The sequence below is a fragment of the Homalodisca vitripennis genome, chromosome 4 (genome assembly GCF_021130785.1).
Source record: "Homalodisca vitripennis isolate AUS2020 chromosome 4, UT_GWSS_2.1, whole genome shotgun sequence".
NCBI lineage: Eukaryota > Metazoa > Arthropoda > Insecta > Hemiptera > Cicadellidae > Homalodisca > Homalodisca vitripennis.
In genome coordinates this window covers 114,067,353-114,084,326 of record NC_060210.1, presented here as the reverse complement: position 1 = coordinate 114,084,326, position 16,974 = coordinate 114,067,353, and the positions used below count along the sequence as shown (strand labels likewise).

Below are 16,974 nucleotides of genomic sequence, written 5' to 3'. Positions count from 1 at the left end.
ACTAACTAATATAAATATGTTTTAACAGCACAAATAAAAATGAAAACTAGAACAATAAAAACAAACAATGATATCATATTTACAGTGGTGAAATTAATTCCCATTTACATTTCCAATTTAGAGTGAATTGATAACTGTATTTTGCTGAACTAGGGTCTATAAAAAACTTCTGATAGTTTGTTCTGGTAATTATTTATGATTGCTGTAATTAAGGGAATGCCAGGACCTGATTATGTGTGAAGGTTCCAATCCAATCACTCCACGTGCATGCGATAAACAGGACAAACAGCACTTGATTATGCAAATGTTGCAACTGTAAGCCACGATGCACTACTTGTCATGTACGAGTATTCTGACTCGCTGCTAGCTCTGATGTATTTAGCTGAATACAGATTTCAACAATAACTACACTGTCCTACATTTTAATGTAAGTACGAATCAAAACTCTTTTTATATACTAAAAAATTATTCTTGGGCATTAATTATCGAATGCTTTGAATATTATTTTTATGACAAATACTAATATTGTTACTATATTTAGGTATTACTGAAGTGAAATTGGCGCTATAAATATGTGCAGATAATAATAATACATTTAAACATCTCTTAGATAAACTTAATTGGAAATTTATTTAAGTTATAGTTTATACTGTTCTATTTAAAAAATTAAAACATATTATGTAATAATATATATAATATATATTGCAACATTTTTTTGAAATGGGAAATTTCAATTAACTGATTACTGGTTGTTTTCTAGGTAAGATTGGTTACCAGTTAAAAAGTTGTACTATCAACCATGTCTTTTAATTTTTAGAGTTATAAACTTCTTGCATATCATTCAGACAATTATAAAATTTTGAAATTATTATAATAAACTTGTCTTTCACCATGCCTTTTAACCATATTTAACGGCTTCAAATGGTTTTGATTTGAACATAAATAAAGAACATTATAAACAATTATAAAAATAACCCTTTATATTTTGTAAAAGAAGATAAATATGGCAAGACACATATAAAAACTTTTACTGATAAAACAGAAAAAAAGTTTACTTTAATCAAGAATTTGATTAAAACGAGAATGCGCATCTAAATTCACAGCACAGTAATCTGTCAAAACAAAACACCAACCCATCACACTTTCCCTCCCAATCGTCTACTTGTACATCTCTGCAATATACTCGAGAACAGGTTTTAATATCATTTGTTCTATTTATTTTATATTTTTCTAACTAACTGCATCTATATCGTGTCGCCTTAAAATTAACAAATTACAACATAAAAATAAATAGAATCATTGGTATTATGTCTCAGTGTTGGGGATGTATGTACAAATTGAAGCCGAATACAATATACCAGTGTCTATTAATTTTTGTGGTCTACTAAAAAGGTATTAAAATTTAAAATTAAATAATAACTTCGAAATGCATTTATTGTCAAATTAAATAAACCTGAAAATTGTTTGCTTTTAATCTAAGAGTTATATACCTATATAAATTGCTATCACCAATTAGAATTTTCAGCAAATTTAAAATATAATATAGTTAATAAGTATTTTTTTTAAATTACACTATGGAAAAATATTCTTTTTGGTGTACTGAAAAATATATTCTTTACTGTTCTTGTTTAACTATGTTAACTCAAAAAGTGGAGTTTACTGCTATACTGGTTAGCTACGATGAAACCAACTTGTCTTTCTGCAAAAATGTTTATTGTTGTCAGAATGTTTATTGTGTTTAATAAGTCCTGGATTTATTTACTACTTTATTCGTATTGTAAGGTTTCTATCCAACTGTAAACACTGTAGTTTTGAAAATAATTAACAATAAAACAAAACCTCTTAATACCGTGATAAATTAAATTATTATCATACAAGTTCCCTTTAAAAACCTAACGGTGTATTGGAAACCAAACAAAGTGCCACCGAAGTTTTACCCATGGGCTGATTTGTGCTTATCATTCCATATATTATACAAACATTTCCCCTAATACTTCTAGTATTGTATAAACGATATAAAATCTGATTTTTGTTGAAAACCATCCTAATTAATTCTATATATTAAAAACTCATAAACCTATAAATAAAAAACTATTATTAATTATAGTAGTTTTACACGGTACATAATTTAGTATTAGAAATTGATTATAATGTTTAAAATGGTATATGTTTCTCGTATAAAAATATTAGCTTAAATAAAGAATAGTACTGATCTGCAAATAAGGCTTTCGATAATTTTCATACACGAATGAGTTTATGTTGCTTTGTTTTAGGAATAAATCTAAGTGTACACACAGTCTCTGCCAGCATTGGAACCATGCGTTTTACGCTTTTAGTATATGTTATAGTTTTTTATTAGGTAAAAACGTATTCAATTCCTCTTAAAAGAATAAAATAAAAGTAACGTCACTATCAGTTGCATTGCAACCGAAATATTTTATTCTAACGCAAATTCAAACATATCTGTAGAACTAGGAATCAAAATGTAAATAATCTATAATAGATAAAGGTGTTCTGTTGTAAAGCTGTTTACTTTTCATGTTCAACTATAAATAGAATGGATGAGATTACTTTAGTGAAGTGTGATCAAAGTTATTGGATTCAAAGGTAAATGGTATTATTGAATTTTGATATAAAAACGTTGGTTTCATAAAAACGGACCCGTTTTGAAAAAAGGAAGAGCGTATCTTGGACTTTTTACAGTATTAATTGTAAATATAATTTAATCGAGTTTACAATTATACCAAATGTGACCTTCAAGAAAACATACGATCACCAATTTTAAATAATACTGATGGAGATGAATATGAAGATTAAGTAAGTATTTAATTAACTAAGTCGCCTAATTAGGAACGTCCATTAACGGATTAACATAATTAACAGTATCTATCTGTACTGTGCAGTGATAGCCTTCATATCGACACCTAAATCAACTTATTCTCTAATGTACAAGTACTAAAATTATTTAATGAATTGTAATTTTCAAGAAAGAAGTATAGTTTGTAGGCTTATTAAAATGTGTTTATTAAAATCACTATTAATTAGTTCCTCTCTCACTCACTATATCACTCGTAATTTAAATTTATAAACATTATAAAGATTATAATTTACATTTATAAAGAAAGTCATACCTTCAAATTTAATTTTTTAGGGGTTTTTACGTTTTATGAGTTTTACATGTCCTAAATCGGAACCATTAAAAAAATTTAAATGTGCAGAAAAGAGACAATTATTAGAAACATTATTTCTTTGGTAACCTTGGATACAAATTTGGATTTGCTGAAATGTTTATAGAAGTAGGCGTAACTAAAAAAACTGTGAAACAAAAAACCGCATATTACATAATACGCCGTAAAGTATGGCATTCTATTTGTTAAAACAACACTATACAAATCGTTCTTTTTCGTGATGTTTTAAGTAAGGACGAAATCTGTACAAATTTAAAATAAATTTCTTTATACACTTAAAATTTACAAAAAAATATACAAAGGCTTTGAATTTACCAACAGTAAATATATTAGTTAAACTATTTTGTCAATTATATAGACTTTGCATTTTATTAAGTCAAGTCTATCAAATCTTTCCTTATTTGCAACTGGTTTATAATACAAATTAAATATGAAGAGACAGCAATATAATACAACGTAAAAATTAACAATAATTAAAAATATTATTGCATTTTTGTTTTACGTGGCTGTAAATTGTACAAAATAATGATAGAGTACATGTTACGTAGCATGTCACCTTTGGAATTTTATAATTGTAAAAAAAGAAAAAGTACACAACAGACCCTTCTGGTACGAAAATATATAGGTGCTTCAAATTTAATCCAATTGTTTTAGTCTGTTCCTTTTCCTTTAATTTTCCGCTCTGTTGCAATATTTGTCATTGTAGTAACAACAGTGGTTTACTGTGAGATGCTGTCTGGTTTTTGCTTGAAATGAAAAACACTTGGTTGATCAAATTGTTCCTAGACAGTTTTTTGTAAACTAACACTTCTTAATCTTGATTTGTCATAGTATTTTATGATGATTTTGTATATTTAGTGGGATATGCTTTATTCTTTTTGTTGAGAAGTAATAAACAGTGGGTTCGGGAAAGAATGGTTTATTACAACTGTTAGAGCAGACTTTTACAGCCTGTCTTGAGATTAGGAGGTATTATATTTGATTTATTTTGTGCTTAGTCCTATATAATACTCGTAATATAGGATTCGTAATCCGATATAATGTAACACGCAATGGTCATTAAAAAGCTTTATTTTAAATCTATTGAACAACATGATTAATTACTAGGGAGCGACAAATTCTTGTATGTTGCGCCTAATTACTGTAATGCGAATTTATGAATACAAGTAACTTGGATGGTAGTAGTTACTTAGGAGATAAATCATTCTTACGGACGAGGTGTGCTGTGTTCGGAGCTTTTGTTCAATTAGTACTGAGAGCTGACGCTACGGATGTAGCAGCTGACACCCCGAGGGCATGTTCAGTTTACTTCCATTATATTCACAAGCTTTCAAGAAAAACAAACGCCTTCTCTGTTAACAGTAATGAAGTGTCGTGCCTAGTGACAGCGCTAGTGTCACGATCGCCCTTCATCGTCAGCAGCGCTGCACTTGGAAAGCGGACTAAGAACGCGATTTTTAGGGAGAAGACTTTAAGGCATCAACGGAGAGAGTGAGAGAGACGATAAGTTCACTTAACGGCCGCCTGGGCGCGCCACTGTACCGCCTGCTACACGTCAGAAAGCGTCCAAGGACCCACCTTAACGTGTCTCATTTATAGCATTTGATTGGATTTCTCATGTATTGTATAGTTAGTTTAACTAAAGCTCAAAATGAGTGTTAAATGTTCTTAAGAGTTGAACATTTCATACAATAGATCTTTTTATTACTATAAGCATATTAAATGAAATATATTTAATAATACTCAAACTGAATGTTGAAGCAAGAAATCTTATTATTGGATGCCATACAGTCTAGGCTGCCTTTACATTCTGTTCTACTGGGAAATTGTCGTTTACAAGTTTTCACTGCAGTGCACTGTTATTGTCGACAGAACTTTGTTCAGTACATCAGAGCCTGAAGCTGCAGCCAGAGAAGCTTCTGCTCACTCTGCAGGACAGGTAATTGCTGCCGTTCGTTCATAAAGCAGCAGCTGTCAAATTATAAAATACTTTCGCAGCAAATTTTGTAGTTAAACAGATGAAAAGATCTGTTATACCTAGGGAACTCATAAAGCGTTTGCTTTTTTATGAAACGTAATGTTACGGCCATAAAGAAGTTTAAGGATTTACATGGTTTTTCTGAAAAAAAAAAAACAGAAAAATCAACTTGTACGTGGACTTTGAGACCCTCTCACAATTATCTACAAAATCATATTTAGAAAGGACATACATGTTTACATTCATAACAAATTACTGGACACGATTATAATAGCACACAAAATTTCAATTATTTGACAAAATAATATATGTTCTGATAAAATTAAAATACAAAACGCAGCATTTAATAGATTTCTTCCAATTTGTATTGTACTATATTTACTTCCTACTTTACTATAATAATTTCTCAGACTTGTCTAATGTTTTCTTTCTCTTTGTTTAGATTCTTTCCGAGTACAAAGAAGCAGTAAGTATCAACACAGTTACTGTAGTGAATACATTATTATTACCTATCTAATCAACAATTTATTCACGTCATATATATTGTAATATAGTAACCTTCCTTCAGTTAAATAACTTTAAAAATAATTTTACCCCAATAACCTTTATCACTGTATTGACATTATAAAAGTCAAACATGCAGCCTACATCACATAACTCATACTCTGCTTCTGAAAAGTCAACTTGAATGTTACACTTTGTGTTAAAGAACCCTAATAACTACGATAGAATTGAGATACAGTGAACTAAGGTTCTGGATTTACATTTTAAGAACATACCAGACAACTAAAACAGTAAGTCTTGTTCTTAAAAGTTTCTCCTTCAAGTTTATTAACTGTATTGTAATTATTCGAAATGTAGCCTCGAAAAGTGTTTGATAAGTGTGTATATAATAATACATATAATTATAAGTACATATAAGTACAATAGGTTTATAATTATATACATATCTATTGTAATCTTACTATATTTCAGTCTAGCTTTATATATGTATACAGCTATACAATACATAAGTTTCATTTCCTTTGCAAACAGAAACACATTCCTTCATAATTCTCAAACTCTTATGTAATAATAAATATTACTCAAATGAAAGAGTATACCACACTCCTTTATAGTAAGTTGAGTATGACATTTTAAATTAACTATTGGGAAGTTAAATAAATCTTTCTGAATTACCATGTGATATCTATATAAAACTATGTATTGACTTTTCTTAAGTTACTGCATTTACTTCATAATATACCTCCAGCTATTTACAGTAAAGGTAAATTTTTCATAACTATTCTCTATATTTTGGGAAAGATGGTAATCTACCTTTCAAGTGTAGTCAATATCTCTATATATGTCATTACGGACCAAATTTGGTAAAACTTTATAAAGGTGCACTGCTCAAATAGTTATACAGAAAAATATTTTCTTTAAGCTGAGCAACAACCTGAAGCGTTTTTTGCGATTATTTGGTTTTATGTTCCCACCTACTTCAGTAAGAAACTGACTCATGCACGTTGTTTAGAAATCTTTCCATATTATGGTGAGAGATGTATTCGAATTTTTTTCTATTTCTATAAAGGAACGCTTCTTTGGAAATTGTGGTTGCTGCTAAGAACTTACGAGTGGGAGGGGGGTTAGTTCAATATTTACGCCTTTACGCTCCTGCTCCATTCTCTTTCATTGGTCACCAAAAAACCAGACTGGCCATAAGCCCCAAACTTGTACATGTATCCACTCAAACTCATTCATTCTTGAAAACTAGCAATACTAAAGGACGTATTTCCACAACATTACAAGGAAAGCTAAATCTAATTAGATACCATTCGGAGAGCACCTCCCTGTGAACAACTTGTATTTGGGAAACGCTTCGGATATCTAATTTGGTGGTTTATCTTCTGATCATTATTCTACAAGTTCGGTCCTGCTATTAATCCCAACGTGAATGAATGATTAAACTAATTCTTTAATTAATAGATTCAAAACAATACAACTTTTATTTTAAGTATCCTTTACGAATTTAATTCTATTTTATAAAACAATCCAGAGACAACGATCACGATGTACGTTGTCTATTAACTTGCAGTCATTTCAAAAATCTAAATATTATAACCAAAAAGGGAGATTTTAGATAACGCTGGTTGTAATGGTTACGTGAGAAGAGAAGATCAGTTTGAAGTCCACTTGAACGTCCCATAATCAATATATGCACCCCGTTCACCCTTGCAATCTTGTGCTCTCCTATCCCGTAAAATTATTAAAGTGGAATTTTAAATACCATCGTCTTGTTCAAATAGACATTTAAAAATATTTTACTTATTTTATGATTTCTTACCTGAACACACCTATATATGCTGTTTTTTGCAAGTTCTAATAGCTTTAATCATATCTTTATATATTCAAATAACCAACAGTCAAATTTTGTTGTTCAATGTTGAATAAATACGACCAGTTTACAGAGACATTTTTAATTCCTGCACACACGGAACCATTTCCTCGTGTTTCAACTGCTTTGGAGTAGTCTTCCACATAATAAATACTGATAAAAAACATAATATATACACAATAAACTGGTTGCTCTTTCTGTGTGTACTGGGGAGAATCATAATTGAAAAGTATAAATCTGCACCAGTCTCCCCCCCCCAATAGGTAAAACGTAATACCTTCTATTACTCTCCAACAACATCGGGAATTAACCGTTTATTTATAATTATTTTGATATTCAGTACTAAATCAACTATTTGCGTGGTGGAATAAGAATAGAATACGTAACGTCAGTGTAAGACTCCACAGGTATGTATATGATATATACGCATTCTTAATTGTTACGCTTACGCATCCAGTGCCATAACTAACATCAAAGTGTTCCAGTGTACACCGTTTCGAGACATTGTTACACAATTAACTTCTTGAGATGTTTCGGCCTTCTCTGTGGAGAGCCATCTTCTGTCAAAAGATTTAAAAACCGAAACTGCCATTACAGACGACTGTTGACTATTTTCCGTTTAGGTTAATATGTTGAGTAAAATGCCATTTCACAGCGACGCCGGGCTGTGCAAAAAATATGTACGTGTAATATTATAAATTAGTATACGCTATGTTTCGAAACGGTGCTGTGTTTGTATACATGTAGCCAATGAAGCGGTTGTGTTTATATCCGCATGAGGAATCTCCCCTTGTAACAGACAATATTTTGCGAACAACATTTGTTCACAAGAATGCTTTCTATGATGCATCATATTAATTTCGACTTATTTTCTGTATAATTTTCTGTCTTTCTCTTTGTCCATCGATGGTGAAATGGCCTATACCTTTGAAATTGTGAAGGAATCTCAGCCAAGCCTTTCAAGACACGTGGTGTGACGTGCTTCTAACTTGTTTTAAATTTAAAATATATTTGTCTCAAAGAAATTTCAAAGTTGTTCATTACTTTTAGGCTGTTGTGCATCAGCTAACAATTGCAAAATTTTTGTGATTTTTTGTGTTTACACGATAACTATTTTATTTAAGAAGGGGTAGATTTGGGTTCTGCTTGGTAAAGTTAAGAAATTTTCAGAAAGTGTTAACAAGACTAAATTTAGTTGCAAAGATTATAGAATGTAGATAATGAAAATCGGTCTGTACCATAATGTAAATGTAGGCTTCTAAATGTTGTAATGCACGGTTAAGAATGCCAAAAACATGTAAACCAGTGTACTTTCAGTAAACCAAGTGAAAGGTGGTGTGTTCATGTTGATTTTCACTTATTGCCCTGTAACCATTGATGTATGTAACAGATGATAGTAAATCAATATATTTATTAACAAATTAGATTGATGTACCTAATTAGAATTACGTCATGAGTAGATCATCGTAATTAACTGTCAATATTACTTTCTTATTCAAGTTTCATTATTAACATTAGTCTAAAAGAATTAAACTTAATGTTACAGAGATTTAAACGATGTTCATTCAATAGCGAGGTACGTCACCCACCCTATTTCAGTATGCGTCAGTAACACAAGAGCCGAAATTGAAAACGCTGACGGGCAGATCCGCTTTGCTACCGGAATAATGCAACGACAGCACTGACCTGCGTGCCTTATACAGTTGCAGTCTGTGTGCATCTGGTATAAATATACCACACCAGTGCAATATAACCACTTCGTCATTCACTGAATATACTTCGGAGGAGTAAAGAACTTCTAAACACCAACTCTATCGAACATATTTGCATCTAATGAAATAACCTATATACTCGTTGAACCAAAACGCCAGTCAGGTATATTACTGCAACGCTGAACATAAATCGAATGCAGAGATAAGCAATGTTCATATCGTCTTCTGTTCTTTCCAGAACATTTACCAGAAATGTTATGAGATTAGATTATTGTTTGCATAATACTGAATGCTGACTTTGCATTGCCTGTGTTTATGATACTGTGATTGCAGCGTAGCTACGATAAATCCCTCTTAATTCTAGAACGTGTAATAGTTAATTAAATGAAAGGTACACGATGTGATATATTAAATTCAATTACTTAGTAATGCATTATAAATGATGAAAATGAATTTTACTGCATAACGAATATACATTATGACAAGTGGACTGAAAGTAATTAATATAATACATATACGCTACTCTAAATTACATATGGAGGGTGTTTTAACGTAATGGATAGTTAAATTTATTTTCTTAATTCACAAAAAAGTGCTAAGCACGTGATACCTTATTTCTGGGAAATATTTTCTACAGTAAATTTACACTGTATTAGAAAACTACAGAGAAGTGTATAATGGAAGCAATAATGTTTGTTTCCTGGCACATTGTTAAATAATTTGGCACCCGTGAGCATACACTGGCCTTTGTGAGGCCATTTCTGTTCACAGGGTTAACGTTAGTGAGCACACTCTAACATCGTTGGCAGCCGTTTGTGTCACCAGCTGTTACGTTACTGAGCAAACAATGAAATTATCGGCAGGTAATTTATTTTGTTGCTAACGATATACACTGCAATTTTCAGTCATTAGCTGTTTTTATGTCACTGAGTATACACCAAATATTCGCCAGTCGTTACTTTCACCAGCTGATATATCATTATGCTTATGCTAGGATTTATGCAGCCATATTTTTATTACTGCCTGCCTTTGTTATTGAGTATCAGTATTACTGACCGCACTGATATCGGTGGCATAATGTTTGTAGTTGGTATAAAGTATTCTTGATCTTATTCTGAAATTACCAGTTACTAACTTAATGGAGAGAATTCACTCGAATAAGCTGTTGCAATTTGCTTCACCGATTGATAAAATTACTTAACATGCATTGATTTTAACGCCATAATCCTGTTTACTGAGTAATTCAATTATGAAAGGCTTCCAATAACCTTTAAACGATTTTTTAGAAATGCTTGATGTTTTTATTTTATATTCTGGAATTTTTATTGTAAATTAATTTTGAGTGAGACGCGATGCTAAACCATTTAACTCTCATGAACTTCAGCAGCATCTGCTGGTGTTTGGCGTTTTACGGCGGTCTGTGAGAATCGCAACTGAGTCGTTCATCTCTGCTCAATTTCAGCAGCAGCTGCAGGTTTATGGCGTTTGACGGTGGTTTAGCGAGAGTCAGAACTGAGTCGTTTAACTTCGACATAAGGAGCTTTACTTTATGGCACTTTAAGGAATAAACCTGATGACAATTGTAGTGGACTTATTGGAGTATTTTATCTTCCGGTTTTCGCTAAAAACGAATTATTGTAAATTTCTGAAAAGCCCTCCCTCCACAATACAGTTCAACGCTTAAGATTAAACAGGCCTAAGATTTTTATAAAAAAAAGTTGTAGGTATCATATTTATTTAGATAGTTAAAGTAGTTTAATTTGTTATTAATCTTATTACCTAAATAATTTTAATATATTTTGAATTGATATTGCAAATAACAACGTTAAGCCAACAAATTTCAGATGCCAAAAATCAATTTACAGTTTTTTCTATTTTATATATATATATATATATATATATATATATATATATATATATATATATATATAAAATTGAAAATACTGTAAATTGATTTACAGTATATATGTTGTTTTTATGTATATATATATATATATATATATATATATATATATATAGAATAGAATAATTTAATATAGTAAATAGTGCTTTGAAATTAGAGAAAAGGGGACTGAACTGTCTAAGCAGTCGAGGTATAAAATAGAGAAGGTTCTAATCTTGCTTTGACCGGAGCTCCTTTTATCAGCAGGACTCATCTCGGACTGTTCCGACTCCTTTCTGTACTGTTCTTGTTACATATTCTAGGCGCAATTTATCTCTTGATACTCTCTATGACTGCAAATCCATCAGATATATGCCTGCTACAACTATATACATTTGTTTAATTAGCATCATCTAAATATACTTCAGAATAAGTAATGATGTACCTGAAAACGAAAACAGCTGTAATAGAAATTACCTTCCTTCACTTTATATGTTTATAGCTTCAGTATTGTGAGAAATATTTGTCTATGGGTGTGTAATTAGTTAAGTCATATTAAAATTTTCTGTACATCTTCCGTCATACTAAAACCTTGACAACCCAATGAGTTCTATTTGTGGAAACATTAAAGAGTTATTATATTCCACTAGCACGAGGGAACAGTAAGAAGTAAGCTGACAGTGTATTATAATTTGACAAATCACCGTGCCAGGTGTTTTAAACACTATTAGACATTGACGCAGCGAGGGCGTTGGCCAAAAGCAGTTACTACAACAGGAAATTAGCAATATCATCTATCCCTCAACATCTCCTTATATTTGATTTAGGTGTACATGACGTAATTTTAACTGTAGAGGTTTATGAATAATTAAAAGGCTTGTTGGAGGAACCTCTATTAGTTTTTCTTTACATGTAAGATATAAAAATATTGCAACTATTGGAGGTGATACAAAATTTTTATTTTTTATAATCTGTATATAGTGAATAAAATGCCATCTTTGATTGTTTACTATATGACTTATTTCTGACATGAAAATTAATATTATATTGTATTTAAATATAATGTAAGTGTGGTGATATCAGTTAGTCAATCTGGCCTGTCTTACGTATAAAGTTTGATAATATTACAAAGATTGATAAGTTTAAAGGCAAAACTCTACTTAGATTAATACTTTTCTATACACAGTCAAAACTATCTAAACATTGTTTTTTACGTATTTAAAAACCTATTTTTTAAATAGTTTTTTATCTCAACTATTTGAAAATTAAAAAACTAAACCATATAATTTTTTTTCTGTCTCAAAATGGACATAAGGAACTATCCTAAAATTTTCACTTAGTAACTCAAAATTTAAGACTATATAGTGATGATAAATGTGTTTGATATTTTGTTTAATCAAGTGAACTAAATGTTATTTAGTTACCTAAGGCTCTTCACAACACGTCTCATTAGTTTTGGGGATTGGGAAAAATAAAGGCAATAAAACATATATTTCAAAAAGATTAATGAATTATTAAAATTTTCACCCTGCAATTTACCACCACTGCAACAAAATTGTCTTTGTACATTAATTAACTTGTACATTGTACAGTTTTATTAATTTCAAATCTTGAAGATAAATTGTACTGCAATAGAAATAGTACTTTATCGATTTTACCTGCATTATTCATCCTTTCCATACTGAAAACTTGTGATTCCTCTATGCTGCAGAGACCTGATACAAACAGTATAATAACTGTGATTACTCTTTGGCATCAAATAATTCCATAAAGAGTATATAACAAAACGATGATGTAAACAGCTTTAATATTATACTTTTGAAACAAAACGTACCTCAATAATTGATTATCCGGATACTTGACATCCTTTGCAGCATAAAAACGATTTCATCGTTAAAACACAACGTAACGCCGTAATGTTTCTACACAACATAAAATATTTCTGTCATCTTCAGAAGTGTAATAGAACTGTTTGAATAAATTGTTAAACTTCAAGAGGTGTATTCTGGTTTACATTCATGTGTTGTCTTGTGGCCAGTGTCATTGGAGGTGCCAGAGTGACAATCAGTGCTGGTCCTATATTATTGACATGTCAGGTTGGTGAATAATTGAACCATCTGCAATGCGTACTGTGTTATGAGGCAATCATCGTAATTATTTGTCTGTCACCTTTCAATAACTGCCTTATTTTCTAACATTCACAATAACATTAGACATTAAAGACATAGGTTTCTTGTTACAACGGTTTAAATATAATGTTAACTCATTAGTGACTATATTTCAGTATGCTGAAATAATACATGAGCCAACAACGAAAACGCTAACGAGCGATTTATTTTTCGACCAGATTAAAGCAACGAAAGAACCGCTCTGCATTCACTATACAATATTGGTCTGGTTCTTGCAATAATATTCTAGACTAATGCAAAACTCCTTCAACAACAATATATGAACGGAATATCTTTTTATTAAATACAAAAATCAATTTATAACAAAATTATAAACACGACCTATTTACTCACTGAACTAAAAGTCGACTAAGTTTATCATCGCAGTTCCTAATGACTGACCACCTACCGATAACAGAAATCAGTGATAGTGGTTCAGTTCGGGGCTTTCTAGTACATTTACCACAAATTGTTTTATGGGATTAGATAACTGTTTACAGAATAGTGAATGCTGACTGCATAGTTTACCTCGTGACTCTGTAATGACGGATACTGAACTATAAATTATAAATGTACTCGAATATGATATTTGTATAAGGTACACTCTGCAATACATTATAACTAATGGAAATTCATTTCATTCCATGAAAAAAAAACCTGATGAGGATTGGAATGCACAAAATATCAATAATGCATATTTGCTCCTTTGGATTTGAAATCCACACGTTTACATGTGTTTTTAATGTAAAGTATAACAAAATAAATTGTATGATGCTTTTATTTATAGCAGCATACTAATCATAGTATATTTAAAGCTTTATACAATAACTGTATGCACCTTCGAAAAGTGATTAAAATATGCATTACATTTCAGCTTACTGGCCCAAGGTTAAATCATTCAGAATTCAGCATTGCCTATATATTGTATTGACATGCTATTGATATATATGGCTGTTCATGTTACCACACGAAACAATGCCACCTTGGATATCATTGATATGTATGGGTTTTAATTCTACCATACTACACACTGTTAAGCTACTGGTGCACATGCTGTCATCGTTAGCAGCCAATTATTTCTACGACTAATGATACTGGAGTTCATATTGCCATCGTTGGCAGCCATTTGTGTCTACGGTTAATGCTGCAGGAGTACATACTACCGTCGTTTGCAGCCGTTTGTGTTAACGACTGATGTCGATATTGAGCATGCACTATCATAGTTGGTAGCCAGTTGCAAACGTTATTGAATGCATAACCGAACTTTTGGTAACTATTTGTGTCAACGTCATTGAGCCCTATTCAATGGAAACATTGTAATCGATCTCAATATCAATTTATTGCTCACATGTATATTCGCCCTAACATGAATGGTGAAACGTATATCGAAAGCCAGCTAAAAGACAAAATATGTCGAGTACCAAATATTTTATATTAAACGAAAAACTGGTTTTGAAGGAAACCAAAATAGAAGTATTAGTTGTCTACAGTGATTTATTTAATTTTCTAATTTATTAATTTAATGAGGAGTTATAAAATAAAACTAATAAAAACCATTATTAATTATATAAAGCACCATATTGGTATATTCGTTATTGTTTTTCCTATAATACAAAATTAAATTGGAAATGCTGAATAAATATATTACAACAAACAGGTTTTAACTACAACATAAGTTTGAAGGCGAACACAATGACTTTGTTAATGTTCACAATCGAGGCTTTATTACCAAGTAGTGATGAATATTCAGAACCGGCCACGCTGTTGAACATCTGCTGACTACATTTCCGGAACAGGCATTGTCAGATCTCTGCCACGTTACTGAGCAACTTCTGACTACATTATTGGAACTGGTATCCTCAGAACTAGCTAAGTTCCTGATCACTTCCTGACTACCGCATGACATGTAATTGTCAAAACTAGCCAACTTACTGATCAATTGCTAACTTTATTACCAGGAATGGCATTGTTAGAATGTAACATGTGGCTGATCAACTGCTGACTACATTATTAGAACTTGCATTGTCAGAAGTAGTTAAACTGCTTATTGTTTGCTGATTGTCAGATATGGCATTTCCAGAATCGGCTACGCTGTTTAAAACGTGGTAACTACATAAACATAGTACCTGAATTTGTCATTTATAGTTCATTTGTAGTAGAATTTGTAGCCTGTGTAGATCACTGTTTCTAAGAAGACGTCTTTAACTTCTGAAGAAAATTGGTCAAAAGTAGTACTACTGTTTGTGAAACAACACCGCACTTACAAATGCGAAGTATATTAAGAATAAGTATATACTCTGTACTTTAAGTATACTTGACGTTAAAAGACTATGTAAAATATTCAATTTAATAATAATAATAATAATAATTTCATTGTCTTCTCTGATATTTCTAAAGGTGACGTTCACCCATGGTGATACCAACAATGTTCTATTCGCAAGGCTTATCCGAATTCTAAGAAACGCGTTTTCTGCGTCAATATAGAGAGTAATGATTGCTTAAAGTGACATCGAAAGAGCTTTTGAAAGTATTCTTCAATAATTCATTGATGATTTCCAAGATTCATGATGATTCATTGATGATTTCCAAGATTCATAGTATGTTTTATGTGTGATTTAGCTGCTGGAAGTCACAGTGGGTATACTATATTTTGGATAAGGCCACCGGAATGGTCTACAAGTCGGTTCAAATCCTTCCCTTCTTCATACCTGAGCTTTACATGGATTCTAATGCCCGATTTCCATCCGGTAAAGAAATATAGTTTAAAACATGAAAAAACAAGATGAATTCAAACTCCTCCAGCCGTGACCAGGTTACGTTTCCAAATAAGTACTCTTAAAGTCAAGATATCTGCATTAATTTTTCTACAAAAGTCTTTAAGTATGAAACATAGAACACTTGCTTGATCTCTTAACTCAAGGTTAATTCGTTTTTTATTCACGAATAGTAGCGTCCAGATTTAATATTATAGTTATTTGTTTCAGGCTGTTCCTTCCATAGAAATAAATTAGTTAAATCTATTTTGACTAGAATTTTGAAAATGTGGTAGCACTAGGATTTGAATTATAAATAGGTTACGGTTTTTATATTTAAAACTTTAGATTGGACGTTAAATTTGGTGCAAAATAAATCAAAACTGTATGAAATTAGGCAGTTGTCATTTTCAAATTTTGTATATGTTATTTAATTTTTATTTTCAATTTGTTTTATATTTATTATATTAAAAATTATTTTACTAAATATAAGTACATTTTTTTACTTAATATTCTACTGAATAATGTGTTGATCTTATGCTTTTTAGACGCAAACTATGGACCTAAGTATGTATATGTATATATATCCTTTAAAAAAATAAAATAATTATATTTCTCAACATTTAAGAATGCCGTGTAAAGCCAGAATTACAATAAACATAAAGTATATGAAAAGAATATGAGTTAAGCATTCTATTATGTTTTATTATTTTCTTTTTCATCGTCTATCTGTATAAATATTTAAGGAGACTAATGTTAAAGGAAGGGAATAAATCTTCGAAATAAATAAAACATTTGTGTTTTCAGTGTTTATCACTAAATAGATTAAGTTAGACTAAAGTAGGGACGTAATATAAACACTAAAACATAAACATATTTTAATGTGTACTTATGGTGCGTTAATTTAATTAAGTTA

The 16,974-nt window shown here is 30.9% G+C and overlaps 1 protein-coding gene across 3 annotated transcripts in view; it reads left to right on the top strand.

Moving 5' to 3' along the window:
• Positions 1 to 16,974, top strand: part of LOC124359955 — a 222,149-nt gene that overhangs the window by 95,481 nt on the left and 109,694 nt on the right. For all 3 annotated transcript variants that reach the window (XR_006922198.1, XM_046813148.1, XM_046813147.1), the window contains exon 4: positions 5,609 to 5,632. The gene's annotated coding sequence lies outside the window, so the exon portion shown is untranslated. The remainder of the gene's footprint in view (positions 1 to 5,608; positions 5,633 to 16,974) is intronic.